This window comes from Siphateles boraxobius, unplaced genomic scaffold, assembly GCF_051911475.1.
Source record: "Siphateles boraxobius isolate OS27281-9 unplaced genomic scaffold, OSU_SipBor_1 31, whole genome shotgun sequence".
Taxonomy (NCBI): Eukaryota; Metazoa; Chordata; class Actinopteri; order Cypriniformes; family Leuciscidae; genus Siphateles; species Siphateles boraxobius.
This window is the reverse complement of record NW_027508931.1, coordinates 12575330-12600210: the sequence shown is the minus strand read 5'-3', so window position 1 is coordinate 12600210 and position 24881 is coordinate 12575330. Positions and strand designations below refer to the sequence as shown.

General features: G+C 43.2%; 1 long non-coding RNA gene across 3 annotated transcripts in view; it reads right to left on the bottom strand.

Annotated features, from left to right (window-relative positions):
* LOC143696946 (uncharacterized) overlaps nt 1–3384 on the bottom strand; it is a 36467-nt gene extending 33083 nt beyond the window's left edge. For 2 of the 3 annotated variants that reach the window (XR_013186090.1, XR_013186092.1), the window contains exons 1-2: nt 2757–3055; nt 2519–2594 (exon numbers count right to left, since the gene is read on the bottom strand). This is a non-coding gene — a long non-coding RNA (uncharacterized LOC143696946). Of the gene's footprint in view, nt 1–2518; nt 2595–2756; nt 3056–3306 lie in introns of those variants that run through there. The other variant, XR_013186091.1, reaches the window with a different exon arrangement.
* Nucleotides 3385–24881: the final 21497 nt, after the last annotated feature.

Below are 24881 nucleotides of genomic sequence, written 5' to 3'. Positions count from 1 at the left end.
CATTTTGCTCAGTACTGACACAGGGCAATCAGTGGCTCTGGTCATGTTGGACCTCAGCTCTGCTTTTGACCTGGTCGACCATAATATTTTAATCTCTCCTCTTGAAGCATCTACAGGTTTTAGGGGCATGGTGTTGGAATGGTTCTGCTCATATTTGTTTAAAAGAAGCTATTCTGTTCGCATTGGGAAACAGTGCTCATCCAAAATGAAACTTGGGTCCGGCGTTCCCCAGGGTTCTATCCTTGGGACAGAACTATTTAATCTGTATATGTTACCTCTGGGTTCAATTTTAACTAAACATGGGGTTTATTTTCACCTGTATGCCGATGATACCCACATTTACTAGCCCCTAAAACGTGATGATAAGTCTGCCTTAAAGCCACAACTGGACTGTATAGATGAACTGAAACTATGGCTTACTGGTAACTTTTTGAGCGAAATTATCCTGTTTGCCCCCAGTGATCGTAGTACACATGCTTGTGATCTTTCATCTTCATCTCTTAGCTAAGGTTAACCCATTTTTTTTTTCTGGTAAACACTTTGAGATAGCTATGCATGTATTTGTAACATCCAGATTGGACTATTGTAATTCTTTATATATTGGAGTTCCTCAGAAACATATCACCCGTCTACAATTAGTCCAAAATGCAGCTGCACGCCTCCTCAAAGGAAATCGTAAATTTGAACATATTACTCTGGTTCTGATCTCGCTTCACTGGCTACCGATTAAATTTCGAATAGATTTTAAAGTCTTGCTTTTTGCTTTTAAATCTTTACAGAAGATACCCCAGTACCTATCTGAACTGCTTCACCCAGAATTTAAGTCAAGATCACTAAGAACGGGGGATTCAAACTTACTTTCTGTCCCTAGGACCAGATTTAAAAAAGGGGTGATCGTGCTTTCGCAGTTTATGGACCCAAGCTATGGAATAGCCTACCCTCAAATATCAGATCTGCCCAAACTCTGAAACTTTTTGAAACTTCTCTGAAAACGGACCTTTTTTCATTAGCTTTCAATGTACCTTGATGTGTCCGTCTGTTCTCTGACGTGTAATTGTTGGTTTCGTGCATGTATTGTCTACCCTTTTTTATTGCTTTGTTAAGCACTTTGGTCAACGTCAGTTGTTTTTAAATGTGCTTTACAAATAAAATTGTATTGTATTGTATTCTACATGCGGCTGAGAGTTTTGCAACTCCCAGCCTCACGGGCTGATCTGAGATACAGAAAAGGCGCTGATCCTTTTGCTGCATTATATTATATAGCCAGAACCTCTTTCAAATGGTAACATGTGCTAAAAAATTGATATTTGCATTCGGAGGTCACACCTTTTGGTGGTACGAGACCATTTGTCTAGAGACCATATTCCTTTGTGTGTCTGTTATCCCTAAAGTCTTAAAACCCTTATTACCTTTTGTTTTACTTATTTGGGAATGAGACATTTCTACCAGTAGCACTGAGACATTTCAAATAATACCGAACATGTATAAAACTCAATGATAATCATTCACATTAAACCATTTAGATTCTTGTGTGAGTTTGGGTAATCTCTGTAAGAGTGAAGAATGAGGGGAACAAATGTAGATTAAGGATGAGGGAGGTGAGACCTTCATCTCGATAGTGCAGGGGAGGGGGAGTTCAATATGTTAATTTGTCCACTAAAGGAGTGGTCGTTTCTCAATTAGTTTTCCAGTCTTACAATACACTGTTCGTTCGTTGAGGAGGAGAACTGGCCCCCTGACTGAGCCTGGATTTTTTTCTCCATTCTGTCACCTGATGGAGTTTTGGTTCCTTGTCACTGTTGCCTTTTTCGCCGTTCTTCACCTTTGTCAACATTGGCTTTTGGCTTGCTTAGTTGGGGACATTTAATTTTATATTTTACAATATTATTACAACGTTATTTTCCTGTTATCTCTGTAAAGCTGCTTTGAAACAATCTGTATTGTAAAAAGCGCTATATTAATAAAGGTGACTTGTCTTGACTTAAAAACTGTTAAATTGTATATAAAAATAAAAACATTTTACATAACTGTTTTATATTTCAATATTTATTTAAAATGTAATTTATTCCTGTGATGGGAAAGCAGATTGTTCAGCATCATTACTCCAGTCTTTAGTGTCATATGATCATGCAGAAGGATCCTTATGATTTGCTGCTCAAGAAATATTTCTTATTATCGTATCAATATTGAAAACAGTTGTATTGTGCTGCTTAATATTTTTGTGGAAATCGTGACAATTTTTTTAGGATTCTTCAATGAAAGTTCAAAATAACAGCATTTATTTGAAATAGAAACCTTTGTAACAAATCTCTCCACTTTCACATTCGATCAATTTATACACCATAAAAAAGTATTACATTTTGTTTTTGTTTTACAACTAGTTTGACTGACTTTTAAAAGTCAATTTATGCATTTATTTCAGTTGCATTCAAAGTGCCTGAGAATTTAACCCATTTCAGTGTTGCTAATATTGGGCTTCAGTAACTTTGGGTTTATAAAAAACTCTAAAATGTCCTACCTGTCATCTCTAAACATTCACCCACAGGGTCAAATATCCCTCTGACATTTAGGAAAAGCACAGCCTTCTGATGCACCTGAAATGCGGGAAAAGTTATTTGATCAGTATGTGTATTCCTAGAGAATTATCCTGCTTTATAAACTGAGCAGCAGATCTGTACTCATTGTTACAAAAAGGAAATGTCAGAACCAAGAACACTACTCTACTTTGTCCAGACTTAATCAGTGTGCAAGCTCACCTCATGTGTACAGCGCATTTCCTTTTATGCACTGAGCTGCGCTTCCCCTTGAGAGTGTTTTTGTTCTTATTACCAGTAAAGGCCACCCCTTCATTTCTGCCTCTCATCTGCCTCTGTCGGCACTGAGACATGAAGAGGCACTTTTGACACCTCTTCCCCATCTGTGCTCCCACACAAAAGCCTCCTGAACAAGTTCTTCTCAGATTCCATTTGCTCTCAGCTTGTTTATCTCCCCGATCGTCCGCCGTCCAGGGGAAACCCTTCTCTTATCTGAGCAAAGAGACAGACCAAAAAAAAACAAAAAAAAACGTGTGCTTTGAGAGAAAGAGACAGTGAAGGAAAAGTATTCTCAGATCTTGTTACCTCTACACAGAAGAGAGGAAGACAAGCGGCTGAAATATATATCTCTTGACATGTTACTAATGGACTCCCTCCTCTTTTGTTTCACTGCTATCTTTCAGCTTAGCTCTGTGGACCATATGTTTGACAGTATTCACAGATTTTTCAAATGCCCTGCTGATCGTTTACTGTGAAAATGCATCTATTATACCTGGGCTTGTTATCTTCAACGAATTGTAACCTTAACAGTATGTTGGAATCTCTTAGATAACTTGGTGACACATACAGTAGGTCGAAACAATCCAGAATTGCACCTTTGAAAATATAAAATACAAAAGTGTTTCCAGTTTGTCGTTCAAAAAATAAACACTTTGAAGTTCATCATATTAAGCTTACCTCTAGTTAGCGGTGACATTTTCAAGCGGCAGTAGTTCAAAACGTGCAAGAGTCTATGAAAGCAAGTGAGCACACTTTTTGTATTCTATTCTAGCAGTTCTTGGCTACAAATCACACATTGTGGACTGCTGATTGTCAAAAGTCCAGCTATGACAGAGAATCTGTATGAAAGAGAAAGATTTCAGATACCCATTCACAAACAAAACTTAATTGGTAAATATGAGAAGGCCATCCTATATATGCCAAAAATGATCTAAAAACTATTAGCAGCCGCAGTGTAGAAAAGGTTATGTTTACTGGCAATCAAACAACAAATAAAAATTTGAATCAGCAAACCAATGCTAACGACTTAATGAAGAGCTGTTAGTGGTGTCTGCATTCATTTACATAAAAAGGGGCAAATGAGGATGGCTTAAATGATCCAATCATATTATCTTTACACTTATTATAATCTAGCTACATCCCTTAGACCAGCTGACTTACAAACCACCTCTATGAATTTACATTTCTCCTTCCTTTAAGTTCATTTACCAATGGGGAAGAGGTGTCAAAAGTGCCTCTTCACGTCTCAGTGCTCAAAGAGGCAGATGAGAGTTATTTTGATGTAGAACTACTTTTTCAAGGGGGTGAACTCCTAATTATGCTTTATTTATGTAGATAGAACTTACTGTAGCTCCCTTCAAGTAAATAGTTACTACTCTTGTTGGATTGTGCAAAAATTGCATCATGAACTGAAAGATCTGACATTTCAAGATGCTTTTTACCTCAGTTTTGAGTGAGCTATTACTTCAAACCTTGACTTCTTTTTTTTTTACTCAAAAATACCACAAGAAATGAAACTATACTGAGATCTACAACATGTACAAATCTGATTTCCAGTGGTATGCCATTAATAAATCAACAACATCAGCATAATCATGGCATGCACAGTAACTTACAGCTGGGCTAAAGAAAAAACAACGCCGCTGCTGAACATCATCCCAAATGAACTCACAACTTCTAAGCCCCTACAGTACAGAGGAGTGTATTTGACCTCAATTCCCGAGAAAGCTATACAGTATACATATACATGAAATTTCACATTAACATTTAATGGAGACATAAATATTCACTACATTATTTAAAGTCTCCCTGTGGTGAAAATCAAGGTTTTAGTCTATGTGGTGTTTTTAATGTGCTTTAAGACAAATCATGTGCAAATTCATAAGTCAACAAGACCATTGCTGAGCATTTTCTCCTTAAAACTGCAGTGGGAAAAAAAAAGACGGTTTGATTTATATGTTAATTTTTTTTTTTAAATAAGCGGTTTGGAATCGCTGGTGCTTCTGACGTCACAAACTATATTGTAACCAATCACGTCAACGTATCCCTGTATATATTTTTGTTGTATATTTTTGTATATGAAAAATCAGGTGGATTTAGTAATATAGACGGTGTATGGTGTATATTACGATGTTATGATGAACTATATGCCTTTCTCCACTGACGTTCTGAGTTGTTCAAAGCGTTTCTGATGATTGTTAGAAGGCAGCTGCCTGACTGAGATGGCAACACATTATTAGCTGTTTGATAACATAGTCAAGCAAACGGCTAATCATATTGATTACTATGTGTCCGACATTGTAAAAAACTATACCATTGTGCAGCGTTTACCTCAGTAAGTTGGCCGACTGAATCTGTGAGCTGGCGGAGTGGAGGCGGGGCTAATTAGCATATTCATGGTGGCACGTATACTATGAGGCAAGGGTGTAGTTACATTCAAGCTATTTTAAGGCATGAATCATTTTTTAAATATGTAATTTTGGAGATCAAAGATGAGTTTTAAGGGAAAAAATTATTGACTACAGGAGGACTTTAAATAATATTACATGCATTATAATACATGCATTAGGAATTCCATAACTACACTGTGTGTTTTAAACAGAATACTAATGTATGTAAAGCCACTGAAAGCTTAGAAATATTTACCATCAAAATGACATTTAGGATGTGTCAAATGAAAATGTAAGTTCCTGGTTTTCGACACACAATGTGTGTGTGTGTGTGTGTGTGTGTGTGTGTGTGTGTGTGTGTGTGTGTGTGTGTGTGTGTGTGTGTGTGTGTGTGTGTGTGTGTGTGTGTGTGTGTGTGTGTGTGTGTGTGTGTGTGTGTGTGTGTGTGTGAAGCATCTCTTCACACAGAGTAATCTTGTGATTTGAACAGAAATTCAATTAAAGTATTTTTTCACTCCCTTACATATTGCTTAATTACAAACAACAATAATGGCATTATATCAGTGAGTGCTGGGAGCAAGGACAGACAGTGGGCATTTAAACACCATCTTTGATGCCTCGTTAATGTTATGACAGTAGAGAGGATCATTAGGCCTACAGTAGGCGGAGGAGATCTTCCTAACGTTTATTAATCTTACAGGACATGAAATTTTATTTGCACAAATTAACCACTTCTGTAACCGGTGTCAGGGGAGAATGTTAAAGACCCCATGAATTCATATTTTTCTGTGGGTTTTAGTCCATACCTGTCATCTTTGAGGACAATCTATCTGCTTATAGTACACCTAAAAGTTGATAAAAGTAACTTTTAGAACATATACGCAAATTTAAATGTACAAAAATTACATCATTACAAAATAGTGATGACTCATGTTGCACTTACACTCAGGTGTATCTAAAGACTATTGGCTATTAAAAACTGGGATGAACACTTCAATACTTCCAATGGTAACACCACGCAGCCAAAACAACCTCTGCTCACGGACACAATCTCAGCTGACCCCTGCCCACAGTGCTCACCACAGACAGACTGTGACGGATTAGAACTGCTAAAAGTTTTAGCACCCAAGGATGACTTTCTGGAAAACAGCCAGGAAAACCAGGACAACATATCACAGCCTCCGGTAACACCAGAGCAACAGCCCCTCTCACCAGACACATTATCCCTCTCTCCAGCTTCCCCACCTCTGAGCTTCTCAGAGATATTGGAGGAACTGGTATATGCTGGAACTAATCTATCTGTGAGCCCCCAGATTTCAACCAAAAAGGGGCGAGCACCAAAGCCTAAGGGGCCCAGCTCACCCTCCCCCTCATCCTGTGAGAGCTCTTCGGCCTCTGCCACAACGCCAGGGCCCACACTCTCCTCCATCTGCTCGAGGTGAACCAAAAACGTCTCGGTTACGTAGGTTCCCTGAGTAGGGAACGGTGACGTTACGTCGAATGATGACGAATGGGGTTACGCTTAGAAAGCCTATCAACTTCGAGTATTACAAGACGAGCCAATGGCAAAGAAATGCCACGAGTCTGCGGAATTTGCATAGCGTATCTCCGCCTTACCTCGTGCGTATAAAAGGAGGACGCCGGCAACATGCAGATATGTTTCTTCGCTGAGGAGCCAAGACTGAGCTCAGGCGATCCCCGAGGTACAGCGGAAAGTGACAGGCAGACGTAACGTCTCCGTTCCCTACTCAGGGAATGAGGGTTACATACGTAACCGAGACGTTCCCTTTCGTTTTCACTCCGAGTTACGTCGGATGACGACAAATGGGGTTACCAGTCTAATCACGCCACCTTCTCGGCTGTCTTCCAGTGCCCTGCGCAAATCTGAGATCCTTGTCGTGAGACTGGCACGGACGATGGACTCCTATTTATCACAGGAATACCAAGGTACACTGGGAAACATATCCCAAGCTTAGGGGAAATATGCAATTATTGCCAACCCTGAGGGGGGGGGGGCTTAGAGAATACACATATGACCCAGAGGGGTGCATATGGAGAACACTGGGGTGTCCAGCCGCAGGTGGAATGTTTCAACCCCAGGGGTGGCAAGGTGGCTTGCCAAGGGAAAGACACATGCTCAGAGAGGCTTACAGTGGAAATACACATGTGGGGGTCGCTCAGAGGAGGGACCATGCACACAGGAGGCACCTAGCTGACGCGCAGGCAAAAGACACTGGCGCCGACGTCAGGAGTGCTGGAGGAACTCAGGGCTTTCGGAGAAGCTCACCTGAGGAGAATATCGCACGTATCCAGTCTGTGGAGTGGAACGGCGAGCAAGTGAAGACACCTGAGCAGGTCCAGTCCTAGCTGGTTGAATCTAGTACATGGGAGGAGCGAGAGCCATGCGCTAGAGCCCAAGAGGACGCCACACTCCGGGTGCAGTGGGCAGTCACACCAAGGGGGCACGGTCGACATTGCTGCTGGTATGCCAAAGCAATGGCGTCAACTATCCAGTGAGACAACCTTTGCTTTGAGAGAGCCTTTCCCTTCAGCTTCCCACCATAACACACAAAGAGCTGGTCTTAGGTCCTGAAACACTGCATCCTGTCTACATAGGCGCGGAGAGCGCATACTGGACAGAGCAGTGCCAAGGCTGGGTCTGCCTCCTCCAGGGGCAGCGCTTGCAGGTTCACCACCTTGTCCCGGAAGGGAGTGGTAGGAACCTTGGGCACATATCCAAGCCGAGGTCTCAGGATCACGTGAGAGTAAGCCGGCCCGAATTCCAGGCACGCTTCGTCAACGGAGAATGCATGCAGGTCCCCTACCCTCTTGATGGAGGCCAATGCAACCAGGAGCGCTGTCTTCATTGACAAGAACTTAAGCTCCACTGATTGCAAAGGCTCAAAGGGAGCACTCTGCAGGGCAGTTAAAACCACTGAGAGGTCCCAAGAGGGAACGAGAGGAGGGCGAGGAGGATTCAGTCTCCTCGCTCCTCTCAGGAACCTGACAATCAGGTCGTGCTTCCCAACAGACTTACCTTCAACCGGGTCATGGTGTGCGGCAATAGCGGCAACATAGACTTTCAGGGTGGAGGGAGACAGCCTTCGCTCCAACCCATCTTGAAGAAAGGAAAGCACGACACTAATTGAACATCTCCGGGTGTCTTCTCGGTGAGAAGAGCACCAGTTGACGAAGAGGTTCCACTTCAACGCATAGACGTGTCTAGTGGACGCTAGAGACGCTCTAGCGGAAGTGATGGTAGCCACCACCGCTGGTGGTAGGGTACTCAAACCTGCCTCGTCCCATCCAGGAGCCACACATGGAGGTTCCAAAGATCGGGACGAGGGTGCCATAGGGCGCCCCGTCCCTGAGAAAGGAGGTCCTTCCTCAGGTGAATCGGCCAAGGAAGTGCTGTCGCGAGGAGTACTAGAGAGAACCATGTCCGGGCGGGCCAGTACGGCGCGACCAGAATGACCTGCTCCTCGTCCTCCCTGACTTTGCGCAGGGTCTGCGCAAGAAGGCTCACTGGGGGAAACGCATATTTGCGGCCCCGCGGCCAGCTGTGCGCCAGTGCATCCATGCTGAGCGTGCCCTCGGTCAGGGAATAAAACAGGGCGCAATGGGTCGAGTCGGGAAAGGCAAACAGATCTATCTGTGCGTCCCCGAACTGGTCCCAAATCAGCTGAACCGACTGGGGATGGAGTCGCCAATCTCCCGGGAGGGGCTGAAGCCGTGAGAGCTCGTCGGCTGCACAGTTCAGGGCTCTGGGGATATAAATGGCATGAAGCAACCTCAGATGCTTCTGACTCCATATGAGGAGGTAACGGGCGAGTTGCGACATACGGCGGGAGCGTAGACCACCTTGATGTTTGATGTACACTACAGTGGCGGTATTGTCTGAACGGAATAGTATGTGTTGGTTCTTGAGCACGGCCGGAAGCGGCCCAAAGCAATACGTAGAGCCAGCAACTCAAGGCAATTGACATGCCAGAGGCATCGGGGTCCTGTCCAGGAGCCCGCGGCAGCACGTCCATTGCACATGGCACCCCAGCCCGTGGAGGAGGCATCTGTCGTTACAACAACATGCCGCGAAGCTCGTTCCAGGGACACTCCGGCCAGTAGAAAACTGAGGTTCGGCCACGGGGTGAAGGTCTGACGGCAGGTCGGAGTAACTGGTACTCGGAGGGTGCCGTGTTGCCATGCCCACCTCAGGACTCGGTCGCGAAGCCAAAGCTGAAGCGGTCTCATATGAACCAATGCGAGCGGCGTTGCCGTGGCTGCAGATGTCATATGCCCCAGGAGCCTCTGAAAAAGTTTCAGTGCAAATCAGCAGTGACTGCGCACGCTCGCTCGTAAGCTGCGCGGACATGGCGACCGAGTCGATATCCATACCGAGAAAAGAGATCCTCTGCACGGGGCAAAGTTTGCTCCTTTCCCAGTTGACCCGAAGGCCCAGACGAGCTAGGTGCCAGAGCACTAGGTCCCTGTGTTCGCAAACCTGGTCTCGAGAGTGAGCTAGGATCAGCCAGTCGTCGATATAGTTCAGGATGCGAACCCCATGTTCCCGAAGAGGAACAAGGGCTGCCTCGACAACCTTCGTGAAGACGCGAGGAGACAGGGCTGCCCGAAAGGGAGAACCGTGTACTGGTATGCCTGCCCCTCGAAAGCAAACCGTAGGAAAGGTCTGTGTCGAGGGAGAATGGAGACATGGAAGTAGGCATCCTTCAGGTCGATTGCTGCAAACCAATTCTGGGGCCGCACACATTCTAAAATGCGTTTGGCAGTGAGCATCTTGAACGGCAGCCTGTGAAGGGAGCGGTTCAGCACGCGCAGGTCCAGGATTGGCCGTAACCCATCGGTTTTCTTTGGGACAATGAAGTACGGGCTGTAGAAGCCGGTCCTCATTTCGGCCGGAGGGACGGTCTTGATCGCACAGAGGAGACCAGGGAAGGATGAACGTTCCACGGGGGTCTGCTCTGCCAGGGGGCTGGCGACAGAGGCAGATGAGAGCGGCACGGCCCGGGGACGGTGCGCACTGTCAACCGGCTCTGGGACAGAGGAGGACGAGGGGTGCACGGCTCAGGGGCGGCACACCGTGTCGTCCGAGAACTCTGTGTGCTCAGGGATGGAAATGTAACTTCTTTCTTTAACCACATTAGGGTGCTGCCCACCTGTGGGTGAGCAGCGGGGAGTGGAGAACAAAAGATTCTCCCCCGGCCCTCCACCGGGGGAAGGACGGGTCCTGCTACCATCTCCTGTGAAGTAACTTACAACATCCCTGAGCAGCCCGTCTAAGGGGCGCCGCTTGGCCCAGCGTTTAGCGGGGGGCCGGACTGGAGAGGGCTTTTGCGCCTTCTTACGGCTTCCTCTGCGACCGGGCCCGGGTTGAGGCTGCTGCTTGGGCCGGGCGGGAGGGGCGGGAGCCGCAGGAGGGCGCCCTCGGCGGCGAACAGACTGAGGGTTCTGGCCGGTCGGCTGGGTGGAGGCAGCAGCGGGCCGTCGGGGCAGAATTTGCTTAATAGCCTCAGTCTGTTTCTGGGCGATGGAGAACTGTTGGGCGAAATCCTCCACCGCACCGCCAAATAGGCCGGCCTGGGACATGGGGGTGTCGAGCAGGCGGTACCGCCCAGCATCCCGCATGTCAGCCAGGTTCAGCCACAGATATCTCTCCTGGACCACAGCTGTGGACATCACCAGACCCAGGGAGCGTGCGGTCACCTTCGTCGCCCGGTGTCGGAGGCTCATCAAAGAGCCCTGGGTCCGTCCTACCCTCGTGCATGTCCCTTAACATCTGGGCCTGGTAGACCTGCAGAGTGGCCATGGCATGCAAAGAGGCAGCCGCCTGTCCCGCCACTCTGTAGGACTTCGCCACTTGGGTAGACGAAAACCTACAGGCTTTGGATGGGTGCTTTGGCTCGCCGCGGAAGAAGCACTCTGAGAACACAGCTGCATCGCAACAGAGCGTTCAACCGGGGGGAGCCCAGTGTACCCACGGGCAGCTGCCCCATCGAGGGGAGGAAAGGCGGATGAAACCAGCGAGCGGAAGCGGGAAGACATGGGAGTCTTCCAGGACTTAGAGATTTCATCATGCACGTCCGGGAAGAAAGGTATTGGGGCAGGCTGAGGATGGGAAGCCGCAGCCGTGAGCGCTCGGGACAGGGTGGAGGGGTCCACTCTAAACCAATGCTCGTGGCCGCCCGGGAAAGCATGGCCGTCATCTCTGGATCAGACTGAGCCACAGCCGTATTCACACCCGAAGGTGGCAGCTGTGACGAGTCGTCACTTCCAGATGAATCAGACCCGCCTTGTGATGCTGCGATTGACATCACGTCTTCCTCTGGAGCGCCAATGGAAACCCCCGGGACATCAAATGACGGACCCGCGGGAATCCCCTGAACTCTCGCGGGTTGCAACACTGGTGAAGGTGCTGTGCGGCATGGACAAATAGTCGGCGCTTTGTTCCACACAGTCACCATCAGATCACCCTGGCCACCAGCCGAAGTAGAGCCTCTCGAGGACGCGCTAGATCGGGGTGTGGATGAGGGGACTCTCACTCTTGCGAGATCATTGAGTCTCGATCTAAGTGTTGCGATGGTCATGTTCCCACAGAGAGAACATGACTCATCCACGAGCGCTGCTCTAGCGTGATTAATGCCCAAACACACTAGACAGCGCTCGTGCCCATCAGAGTCATACACAAGTCGACCGCAACCAGAAGTGCACAGGCGAGGCATCTTAAAAAAGACGTGCCGCGTGTAAGCTCTTTTTGTGAGAGAAACTCAGTGCTGAAGCGCCCGCGGAGAACACACTCACTGGAAAACCACTCTCAGATAGGCAGGAAGTGTGCACTCGCCGGGAAATCGCCCTCACACCAAAACTGGAGAGTTGCTCGTCTCGTAAGAAGCTGACAATCAGAGATAGCTTAGGGAGTGAAGAATTACACTTGGCTCCGAAGCGAAAAAACATATCTGCATGTTGCCAGCTTCCTCCTTTTATACCCACGAGGTGGGGCGGAGTTACGCTATGCAAATTCCGCAGACCCATTGCATTTCTTTGCCATTGGCTCATTTTGTAATACTCAAAGTTGATAGGCTTTCTAAGTGAAACCCCATTCGTCGTCATCCGACGTAACTCGGAGTGACAACGAAAGGGAACTGCTTAGAATTGGTTTCTTAGAATTGGTAAATTCCTCACTTCTCTATGGGACTTTTCCAAAGTCCTTTAAAACTGCAGTTGTCAAGCCCCTCCTGAAAAAAGAGCAATCTGGATAGCAACATATGGAGCAATTACAGACCAATCTCAAATCTTCCTTTCATAGGCAAGATCACTGAAAAAGTTGTCTTCAATCAGCTGAACAAATTCTTAATCTCAAATGGATACTTTGACAATTTTCAATCTGGTTTCCGACCACATCACAGCACAGAGACAGTGCTCATAAAGATAATAAACGATATTCGTTTAAATACTGATACAGGCAAAACATAAATTCTGGTACGACCTCAGTGCTGCATTTGACACTGTCGATCATAACATACTTCTTGACAGGCTGGAAAACTGGGTCGGGCTTTCCGGGATAGTCCTAAAATGGTTCAGGTCATACTTAGAAGGCAGAGGTTATTATGTGAGTATAGGAGGCCATAAGTCTGAGTGAACATCCATGACATGCGGAGTCCCTCAAGGATCAATTCTTGCGCCAGTCCTATTCAAACTTTATATGCTCCCACTGAGCCAAATAATGAAAAAGAACCGAATAGCTTACCACAGCTATGCAGACGACACACAGCTCTATTTATCCCTATCGCCTGATTACATCCCAATTGACTCCCTGTGCCAATGCATTGATGAAGTAAACAGTTGGATGTGTCAAAACTTTCTTCAGTTAAACAAAGACAAAACTGAAGTCATTACATTTGGAAACAAATATGAAGTTCTCAAGGTGAACGCATACCTTGATGCTAGGGATTAAATAATTTTAATCATTGCAGATATGCTCACTGAATATAAACCCAACAGATCACTCAGATCATTAGGATCACATCAGCTAGAAATACCACGGGTACACTCTAAGCATGGTAAGTCTGCTTTTAGCTACTATGCCAGCCGCAGCTGGAACCACCTTCCAGAAGTGATCATGGCTGAGTTTCTCGAAACCTTCTTAATGCTACGTCGTTCTTAAGTTACACCTTAAGCTGTACCTTATCGTTAATACGTGTTTCCCGAAAGTTTCTTAGTTAAGTATACCTTCTGTAAGTCATACGTTCAGAAGGTGGGTCTGGAGCACTCTTAGCTATACCTTATAACTGTTGGCAGTTCACTCCGCTAGTGGGCACCACTGCAAAAAGCTTCTTTACATCTTAGTCTATACGAATATTATTTTAATTTGAATACACCCAGTGTTCAATTAGGCTAATTCAAGTGTTTTCGTGCCAATAATAAAATTATCATCACACTGATTTTTGTTAGCTTTTTAATTATATTATCCAAAGGTACATCAGCTGGCAAACCATTCGAAAGCAAAGGCTTATTCGTCTATTTAAAGAGAATGACTGTGGTGGGGAATTTGGTCAAACTATGACAGCGATACAGAGAATAGTTGTGCTAAATGAAAGACGGCGCCGTCCGCGAAGCCATTTAGTGTATGTGCACTATTATATTCGTGAAAACATTAGTTCCCTGGCTGCCATGTCAGAAGATACAATTCAAAAGAAATTTCGCCTGCCACGACAGCAAATTCAGCAGCTTTTAGATCTTATTAGTCTGGATGTGTCAAGACAAACTCAACGGAACCACCCCCTCAGCCCTTTGTGGAGTGCCACCTCGTCTAAAAGGATGTCCATTTCAGTTGGATTAAAGCTGGGGGCTCTCCTCTTTCTTTCTTTTTTCTCCGCCATAGCTATTGATTAAATGTTTCACGTGTTGCGCTTTTATTGAGTAGGTCATCCAATCACAGAAATGTTTTATTTACACCAATAATGTGATGCAGCTGCTGGGCAATCAACCCTGGTTGTGGAGTAAATAAAGAAATGATAGCAAATATATTATGATAATATATGTGGCCCTTTCTAATGCAATGAAAGCATACGGACAGTTACTCTAGTGGGTTAGACGCATGACACGTTTGAGCACGAGGTTGTGCGTTCGCGTACTCTTTCCGAAATTATATAAAATATCCAGGGTTTAATTTAGTTTGCAATTTTTAATTTTTAATCCAAATAAATGCAATTTCCACTATTTCTGAAGTGCTTCTTTTAAAAAGAACACCGCTTTCTCACATAACGCAGTGAAGCAGCCCCTGCACGAGGGAATAATTGATTCTCGAGCCATCGATATCAACAAATTCAGCACCATCGCCACGGACAGCACCGGGTAACGTCGCACGTAAGAAGGTATATCTTAAGCGGCTTCCTAAGGCATGGTTCGAGGAACACACCTAGAAATGGCATACCTTCAGTTAAGTTATACCTTAAGAGTCTTCGTAGCGCGCTAAGAGACAACGTTATCGGGAAACTCAGCCCAGATGTGCTCCTACAGTAGTCACATTCAAATCCAGACTCAAAACACATCTGTTTAGCTGTGCATTTACTGAATGAGTACTGTGCCACTGTGTGTCCAAGAATTGAGGGATGAAACCATTCTAATAACCTGGGTCTGGGGTGGAGTAGTGAGTTTGATTTGTAATTAAACCTGAGGTTCTGTGGGGTGCGGACTGGATCAACTCCATTCCTAGAGCTTCCGAACAAATGGGTTTCTGGGGTGCGGACTGATGGGGCAGTGAACCCAAGGTTACCCCATGAGTCAGTCCTAGAGCTCCTCCTGTCCGAATTTAGGGAAAGCTGCAACGTGATCTCATGAGGTCTGTTGTATAGGACTAGATGTTGATATCCCTCAATACATGCATACTTGAGGCACCGATTGGACTCCGTGGGATGGTCAAATGAGTGATGTCACCCTTTGGGTTATCAAGTGGGTTCAGGTTGCTCTCCTGTGCCTTGCTCTTCCTCCTGTCGGACAGGGGTGTTGATGTCCTGCAGACTGTGGTGTGTGTCCTGCTGCTGAACTTCTGTCGACTGACTCTGCCTGCTTCTCAGAAAGTAGCTGTGGATGCGACTTCCCTGTTGACCCTTCCTTAGGCACCCTTTCTTGCCCTGGTGTATTTTCAGGCCTTGGGTGGAAGTAACCTTTGTCCACACGTGCTGGATCCCGCCGCCACGGGTAACTAGCCCGTGGCGGCCCCGTTGGGGTCTGGTCCCTCCTGCCAGCTGTCTTTCCATGCTGTCGCAATATCTTTCCCTTGTTGTCAGCTGTCCTTTCACAGCAGTCACTGGTTCACCAGATGATCCGGTCTGTTGTATAGGACTAGATGTTGATATCCCTCAATACATGCATACTTGAGGCACCGATTGGACTCCGTGGGATGGTCATATGAGTGATGTCACCCTTTGGGTTATCAAGTGGGCGCCCTCCTTCTTTGGTGTTTCGCTGATAGGCCCACGACACCTCCAGAGGGTTCAGCAGTGAATCCCAGCGTCCTAGGTTCACTCCCTAGGTGCCATCAATTCATTTGAAAGCCCAGACGGAGTCCTTTCTCTTCATCCACAGCCACTGGCTTCCCTTTTCAGCAGCCCTGGAGAGATCTTTGACTGCCTGCCGGTGGGCCTTCCCTCGCACTCCCATCTCCCTGAGTAGCCTGGATGTTGAGGTGGCTACGAACCCTCTGCAGCCTACTTCCACTGGGCGTATGTTCGCTTTCCAGCCTTGTTGTTGCACATCGCCTGCAAGTTCAGCATACCTCAGAATCTGTGTGTATTTTTACGTAAAGTGTAGTTCTACCACACGTACATTTACTTACGTTTTTGTACACTCAGAAACGTATAATACTAACGTATACACAGCACTAAAGCGTAAAATATTTGCGTATTGACAGCACAAAACGTAAATTATTTACATATGAACTCTACCGACTTACAAATTTGTAGGTATTCCTATTTATGCATATTAAAATCGTGACATTAATGATTCGACTGCGTTCAATTGTCTTATTAATTAACTTATGCTTTCAGTCGCATTTATTAAATGCAGTTTACACATTTAAGAAATAATAACATTTTGCTCTGTTCGTGCCTTCTGCTGCAAACTCGTTTCAGAGGATTAGCCTACATGGTTTTAAACAAGACTACACTTTAAAACCGTAAAAATACCTTCTTTAATCGTTTAACCATTTTGTAATACAGTTTATTTACCTTGAGACACAAAATGTGTTTTCTCCTATAGAACCATAATACACCAAAACACAACATAAATTCACAAAAGACATCAATTTTATTAGCTTGATGTAATCCAAATCTTTAGAATCCATACGTTTGCAAGAAACAAATCCAAATTCAGCCCTTTATCCAGCGATTTTCATCTCCATTCTCAGCAGCGAACGTAAACATCAAATCCCGCACTCGTGTTGAATTCAAATTCAAAAAATGCGCCCATAAGAAGCGTTACGACATGTTTTAAGGTAGTGATATTAAACGCTCTGGGAGTAGGGTTAAGGGATCTTAAATGTATCTATTAAATGGTAAAAGGGAATTATACAGATAGCTTTATGATATGAAAGATTCGTAAATAGTTGACATTTTTTAGCTGTAAAATCATAATAATGTCACGTTTAAATGTTGCACCTTTAGGTTAAAACCTACCATAAAAATTATAGACCCTTCATTTCTTTGTAAATAATTATTTTCTCCACTGTATGTGTGGGGAAAAAACAACATGCTTGTCTTTATGACACTTTTTTGTAAGTGTTTAAACAAATACTGCAGTAAAAACAGCTCAACTGCAGTTTTAGGCATGAAAGACAAACAACTGTAGTTTCTTGAAAAGAGCACCAGGAGCAACTCCCCTGCTTGTTTAAGCACATAACTCAATTTAAAATGCTAATACTGGCATGAGCTAATGCACACGACTACGAAATTCCCTTTCAGGCAATTACTGCTTTTGTATTTCGCCAAAAGCGGTATGCAGCACATATATTATACGCTGTGGATAAAATTAATTGAGAATTTGGGCCTCAAATAATTCATAAAGAGCGAATTTGAATTTCAGATGTGTGCAGTGGCGTATTTTCCCCCTTCTTGAACATGCTTCTTCAGGCAGCTTGAGGAAGCTCAGAGTTTGCAAAGGAGTGATGCAAGAATGATAATGAGTTTGGCAGCATTCATCCTGCATGCATTGCTGAGATCATTTCAGCAGATTAGTTAAAGTGAAACCGAAGCACCCAACAGCCCATCTTAACGTTGGCAAAATGGGGCCAAACACTAAAACGGCATATGTAATGAGATCGAGAAACCTCACACAATAACTCTTAGAAGAGCCAGAGATGGGGGAAAAAAATGGTCACTATATTTTAAGTATGCAAAACTATTTTGATGTTCACAACAAATGATGTCATGCTCCAAGGCTTCTGTTTTGAATAAAAAATTATAAATTCAGAACGTTAAAATATGCCATCTACATCAGTTTCCCACGACTGTAAACCACAGCATCTCTTCTTAATTGAAGTTGGCATCCTTTTTAACTTGTATTGCCAAAATGAGAATTTCATTCCCAGTCGAATCAACCTGTGGTGTTAACATCGTCTCCTGCTCTAATGTCTTTTCGTTACGCAAATTTGCAGCTCCAAGTCCACAAAAATTGAGCATGCATATGAACGACAATGAATGGGACATAAAGTCTAATGTGATTGTCCGTTTAACATGGTTTTTGCTGCCCAAGCAACTTTTAATGGTTTCCATACATTTCATGATGTGAAGATGCTATTAGATAGTCAGGAAATGGGATCCTCTTCAAGGGACATTGACTGCACACACTACCAGTCAAACATTTGGAAAAATTAAGATTTTCTTGTAATGTTTTTGAGAGAAGTGTCTATGCTAAAGAATACAGTAAAAACAGTAATATTGAAAAATATCATTCCAATTTAAAATAACTGTTTTCTCTTGTAATAAGTATTAAAATGTAATTTATTTCTTTGATGGCAAAGTTGAATTTTCAGCACCCATTACTCCAGTCTTCAGTGTAACATCTTCCGCACAATATGCTTATTTCTTTATAATATATTAATCATTCTAATATGCTTATTTGGTGTTCAATTGTTATCAATTATAATTGGTTCTCAATTATTAGCTAATAATTGGTCTTTTTATCAATGTTAAACAGTTTCTGCTGCTAAACATTTTTGTGGATACAGTGATGCAATTTTTCAGGATTCTTTGATGAATCGATATTTGAAATAGAAATCTTTTGTAAAATTAAATGTCTTTACTGTCACTTTTGATTAATTTAATGCATATTATAATATTAATTTCTGTTCACCCCCCTTTTTTTAAAACCCACATTTTTGAATGGTTCACAGGTTCCACAAAAAATATTGAGCAACATTACAATTTAATAAACACATTCAATTAGGGCATTTATAGCTTTTATAAACGTGCATTAGAAAAAAAAAAACATTACCTGGTGTAAATCTAAAACAATTCAGATGACTAAAATATGACTACAACTAAATGGCATTTTATTCAAAAGACTATATTATCATTATCATCATTATTCTGACTTGACCATATAGTGTAAGTGTCTCACCTACTTTCCAGTCAGCAACATAATGTCGGCCACGCGTGGAATTCACATGTACCAGATGTGGCCCGGATCTGGGCCATGTTGCTGTCTGGGTTGCTATAGGGAAATAATGCTGGTCTACCAGGAATAAAAGAACATATGCATTACCAAACAGGAAAAAAAAAAGGTAAATCATCCAAACCAATGGCCTCTTATGCATTACAAGCCTGATGTTTACTGCATTACAAAGAAAGCAACTCACATGTGATAGATCCCAATGTACGGCTCTTTAGAGATGCTACAATGAACTGTGCCAATACACATTCGAAACAGAACCAGAGGATTGTAGTGCCCAGAAGTGGTTCGATGCCAATATACTGATGTCACCATGTGGGAGAGTGAATGTCAATACATTCTTAAAAATAAAAGCTCCAAAAGGGGGTTTTCACAGCAATGAATTTGAAGAACCGCTTTCGGTTCCCCAGAGAACCTTTCAGTAAACAGTTAAATAACCATTTTAAGTGTGAAGAACATTTTAAAAACTAAAGAACTGTTTTCCACTATTTGTTGAATGAAAAGGTTTCATAGATAATAAAAGTTCTTCATGGAACCATTGATGCCTATAATATAGGAACATGTTAGAGTAGAGAACAAAAATGTCACTATAACTTTATAGTTACACTCTATAGAACATTAATTTATGGATGAATCGACATTTGGGTTTACCTCGTTTCCACGTGACCGCCTCCTATCTCTCACGACTCACTGAAGCAACAGGTGAGCTCAGCATCGGGAATACATTGCATAGTAATTGGCTTCTATCCACGTCACTTTTGACTTTTAACTCCCGTCCAAATTTCCTCAACTTTAATTGACTCTTCTGCCAGTGGGGGGCACAGGCAGCGCACGTAGTCGTGGGCGTCTGTCCTCATTTCTCTTGTGGTTTTTTAAACTCTCTGTGTCAGCCGAGAGATTAGACGGGTGTACCGAGCCATCAATAACAACGTTTCTGCACCCGTCTCCCGGGCCGGCACTGATGATGAAGCGAGTGGAACCGTTGCTTGGTAACGGACGGATGGTCTTATTCACGGCAGAATCACCGCTCTGATGAACTGCACCCATTTTTTCTCCCGCAGACTGGCACACATCCAAAACGCCAACCCAATTGCTTCCTGCGCAAAGCCGAGTAGGGGAACTAATCTCAGTTGTGTTTGGTAGCCGGATTTTTAATTTTCTTCTATTTTGCTTTGGAAGCCGCAACTCCAGCACCCGAAAACCTGCATTACTTCCTGTTTCAAAAAGATAACATCTGTTTCATTGCAGGCAGGCAGGATTCTTCTATATATTATAGATCTGCATAATAATGCTGAGGTAATTAACTTTATTAATTAACTGCAGACTAACTTTAAATCATTCTAAAGGTATGGAAGTTCTAATCACAAAATTGACCAAGCAAATCACTTAATATTGAATATTCTGTTCACATCATTTTGAGGTTATTCCAGGAGTTTTTGTCTAGAAAAATCATTAATGCCTTTTTCAAACTCGTAAAAAGGTGCTGACTATCATGTAAAACCAACCAAAACAACATAAGTTTCAACAGTTAAAGCCCACTTGAAATTAAAGTATTAATTTTATCAATCCACGACTGTTAGCTTTAACTAAGCTAATGCATTGTCACAATACTGTGTTGTAAATGCACACAAAGATGAAGGGGAAAAGGCTGTCTTTAATAAATAAATAAAATTATAAATTATGGTAAATTGTGTTTTTTTGCACAGGCAAAGCACTCATGTCGCTTCATATAGTTGAGGTTTGAAAGTTGTTTGCTTGAAAGTGGTAGTTGCGTAGCTGACAGAAAGCTGTCAGATTTTATTAAAAATCTTCATTCGTGTTCAGAAGATGAATGAAAGTCTAATGGGTTTGGAACAACATGAGGATGAGAAATTAATGACAGAATTTTCTTTTTTGGGTGAATTAAGAACATATATATATATAGGCCTACTGTGTATATATATATATATAACAGAAAGTGCAAAAGAGCCTTTTAAAGTTTATTTGAAATATGCATTTATTTAAAAAAAATCTGTCACATTTTTATCTCTTTAGTGCTTTAGCTGAATAAAACTCCAAACATTTCAATGGCTGTGTGTCATGGTTTCCACAAAAATATTAAGCACAACTGTTCTCAACATTGATGAAAATAAGTAATATATAATAAATGTTTCTGGGGCACCAAATTATATTACAATAGAAAACAGTTATTTTAAATGTAACAATATTTCACAATAGTACATGTTTTACTAAAAATCAAATAAATGCAGCCTTGACAAATTATTGATAGCAATACAAAAAATCTCCATCCTACTTCAATATGAAATAAATCAACACATGAGGGAGAACTGTTAATCAAGTAATTTTATTGGGCCTTTGAAGATAGTTTGTAACCTCAACATATTTTAGTGAAATAAAGGTTAATGTATAGACCTTATGTAGCCCCGCCCCTTTTAAGCACTGCGCTCCTTGTGTTCTGTCTTCCGGTTTGTATGTCCACAGCATGAAGGAAAGATCTTGTGAATTTATGAATGAACCGCTCGTTTTAAAATCTTCCCAGTCTACTGACATTTGTTATAACATCTGCTTAAAACATTACAATACACATGATAACTTTAGTTAACTCTACAATAGATAAGTAAATCCACTAAACCAGCTAATTACTCTTCGACAGCGATGCCATATAAATATACAGAGCTACTGCAAAAACAGAAGTTCAAAGACAAAATTCTAAAGATGGCTAAACTCTTGTTTTTCTGGAGCATAAGGTCTATAGTTAAAAAATATCTATAGTTCAAGCATTTTATCATTATTACAAAAAAGCCACACATGGATCCATTTTGGCATTACGAGCATTACCATGGAAAGGAATAATTGATAAGTTTGAGGATGTGAGCAGATGTGAGTCAATGTGTATGTAGCATAAGCCCAAACAGCTTTCTGACTTTTATTAACATGTGATCCTTGCCCTAGTGTTTACTGAGTGTGAATCTAATGCTCTCTAACACTAATGCTAACACTAATGCTCACATTGCAAACCTTTTCTGAATATGAATATTGCGAATATATGTCATTAAGATGACACACCGTCGGCACTGCATATCAGACAGCAAAACATCCACATAGTATGAAGCTTAATGCTGCAAGAGGAGCATTTTAGCAAAGAGGAAGTGGCACACACACATAAGACTAGAAGGACACTCACACAAACAGCTTGAGAAGAGATCTCTGGAATTTACTAATTTCCTAACTCAAGGGCTCTGTGATATCACACTATGCAGGGACACACACCATGGCATCTGTTCAGGAAGGCCTGCCAAAACACAACACCTGGACGCAGACTGAACACACACGCAAGTGAACAGAGAGCCACAAGGGAAGTAAATCTATCCGACACAGTTTGATTCTTTGCTACTGTTCAACAAAACAATGCAATCACTGGGAGCCAATTCATTCCAAAAAAATATTCTCAAAAGATATTTGACTTTACAAATTGCATATACCATTTCTTTTAACACTATTTACAGTGTGGATTATTATGCAGGTGAATTGATGTTGTAAAATCACAAATCTCAATAATTTTGCCACATATTGATCCATTTCGGTATTATTGCATCAACAAGGAAAATTATTTATGAGTTATTTATAAGATTATTAATATTATTATTAAACTAATACATTACTTAAACTCATATAATTATAATTATTATTATTATTGTTGATGTTGTTGTTAAATTGCATATGAAATTATATAAAGTATAAAATTAATAATAATAAAGCCCTGTTCACACCAAGGACGATAACTATAAAGATAATGATAGTTCTAAAAACCCTTCTCAATATTAAAGAATAGCAGATGTCACACCACAGCTATAACGATAACAGCACAGAGAAACAATATAGTTGGAATACTTTCAGAACGATTTTATCCAGCTGATGAACAATAAAAACATTTTCAGCCAATCAGAATCCATCCTGCTGTAATAAGCTCAAGCATTTAAAGTGACAGACAAGTGTGCTTAGAATAAACAGAATGATACAATACACTGGTGTGTACGCTAATATAATTATTGTTCTAATTGTGAACGGGCCTTAGTAATAATAATTGTATATGTATAGCACTTTTCATACTTAAAATGCAAATTATGGAATCCCAAAGACCACTGATCACACAAAGCCAGCTGTAATGATCCACTGAGGCGAGTTGAAGTGAGCACCCAAGTGCAACTTTATTTAACTAAATCCAGAACGTGAACAAAACAAAACGAAATATAGATGATAAACATAACCATGAACTAAGCGTGACCATAAACAAGAAACTCATGAACAGCAGTAACAGGGAACAATACTTGACAAGGACACATGGCAAACATGAGGTCTTAAATACACACAAGACTAATGACAAGACAAGGGAAACCTGTGAACAGTGAACCAATGACAACACAGAACACATGGCAGGATCAAGTGACTGGCATCAAACAAGAACATGAAACAAAACCAAATCATGACACATCCCTCCCACTATGGTCAGCTCCTGACGCCCAACATGAAACAAAAACAAAAAAGTCCAGGAGGGCGGTCTTGGGGTAGGGATAGCGGGCCTGGGTTGTGGAGTGTGGGCGAAGCTGGGCGGAGCCAGCAGTGCAGGAAACCAGGGCAGAGTAGTTCATGGGGCCAGGGAGGCACGGCCTACTGGCCCCCTCCCAAAATATTCTTGGGTGGTGCTTTGGGATCATGGCCTGCAGTGAGCTCATGAGCTGGAGTCCCCTCAGGGGCTGCAGTCTCTGGCATTGCGGCCATCTTGGGACGATACTCCAGAACAGTGGCAGCCATCTTGGCTGAGGGCTCACAGGTTGTAGCCGATGTGTGTGCTGCCCACACACACTAAATAGCTGTGGCCACCATGATCAGTGCTGCATCTTCCGGAGCTGGTCCAGACGCGGCGGCCATCTTGTCTGAAGTTCCATGGCATGGTGGACATCTTGTCCGAAGACACAGGCGCGGCAGACATTTTGTGAACAGTCTCTGACTCGGCAGGCCTGACGTAAAGAAGCTCAGGCTCGGCAGGCCCGACGTGAAGAAGCTCAGGCTCGGCAGGCCCAACATGAAGAAGCTCAGGCTCAGCAGGCCCGACGTGAAGATGCTCAGGCTCGGCAGGCCCGACGTGAAGAAGCTCAGGCTCAGCAGGCCCGACGTGAAGAAGCTCAGGCACGGCAGGCCCGACGTGAAGAAGCTCAGCCTCGGCAGGCCCGACGTGAAGAAGCTCAGGCTCGGCAGGCCCGACGTGAAGAAGCTCAGGCTCGGCAGGCCCGACGTGAAGAAGCTCAGGCTCGGCAGGCCTGACGTGAAGAAGCTCAGGCTCGGCAAGCCCGAAGGGAAGAAGCTCAGGCTCAGCAGGCCCGACGTGAAGAAGCTCAGGCTCGGCAGGCCCGACGTGAAGAAGCTCAGGCTCGGCAGGCCCTACATGAAGAAGCTCAGGTTCGGCAGGCATGATGTGAAGAGTCTCAGGCTTGGATGCAAACCCAACTGTAAATGAGGAACAACTAAGCAGAAGGGCTTGGTCTATGTATTGGGCCAAGGACCAATTAATTTCCCTCCCAGGTAGCTTAAATCGAACAGGGGCATTACGAAAAATTTCTTTTAAAGCCACATTATTAAATTCCACCTGAGACCAAAGTCCACAAAACTCCTCTATGCAACTCTCCAGGGAGCGATCACCCTGAGAGAGCTGCAAGAGCTGAACTTCTGGGTTCATATTTGGGTCAAGTATTCTGTAAAGACGTCTACTGAAGGCAAGTTGTAGTGAGAACCCAAGTGCATTTTATTTACAAAAAAATCTGCCCACCACTAGCATGAACTCAAAACAAAAACAAGAACATGGACTTACAAACAGTGTTTACACAAACAATACTTGACAAGGACACATGGCAATGAACCAATCAGAATATGACACATAAGACAAGGGAACACATGGCAGGATCACATGACTATAACAGGGTACCACATGACAGACATGAAA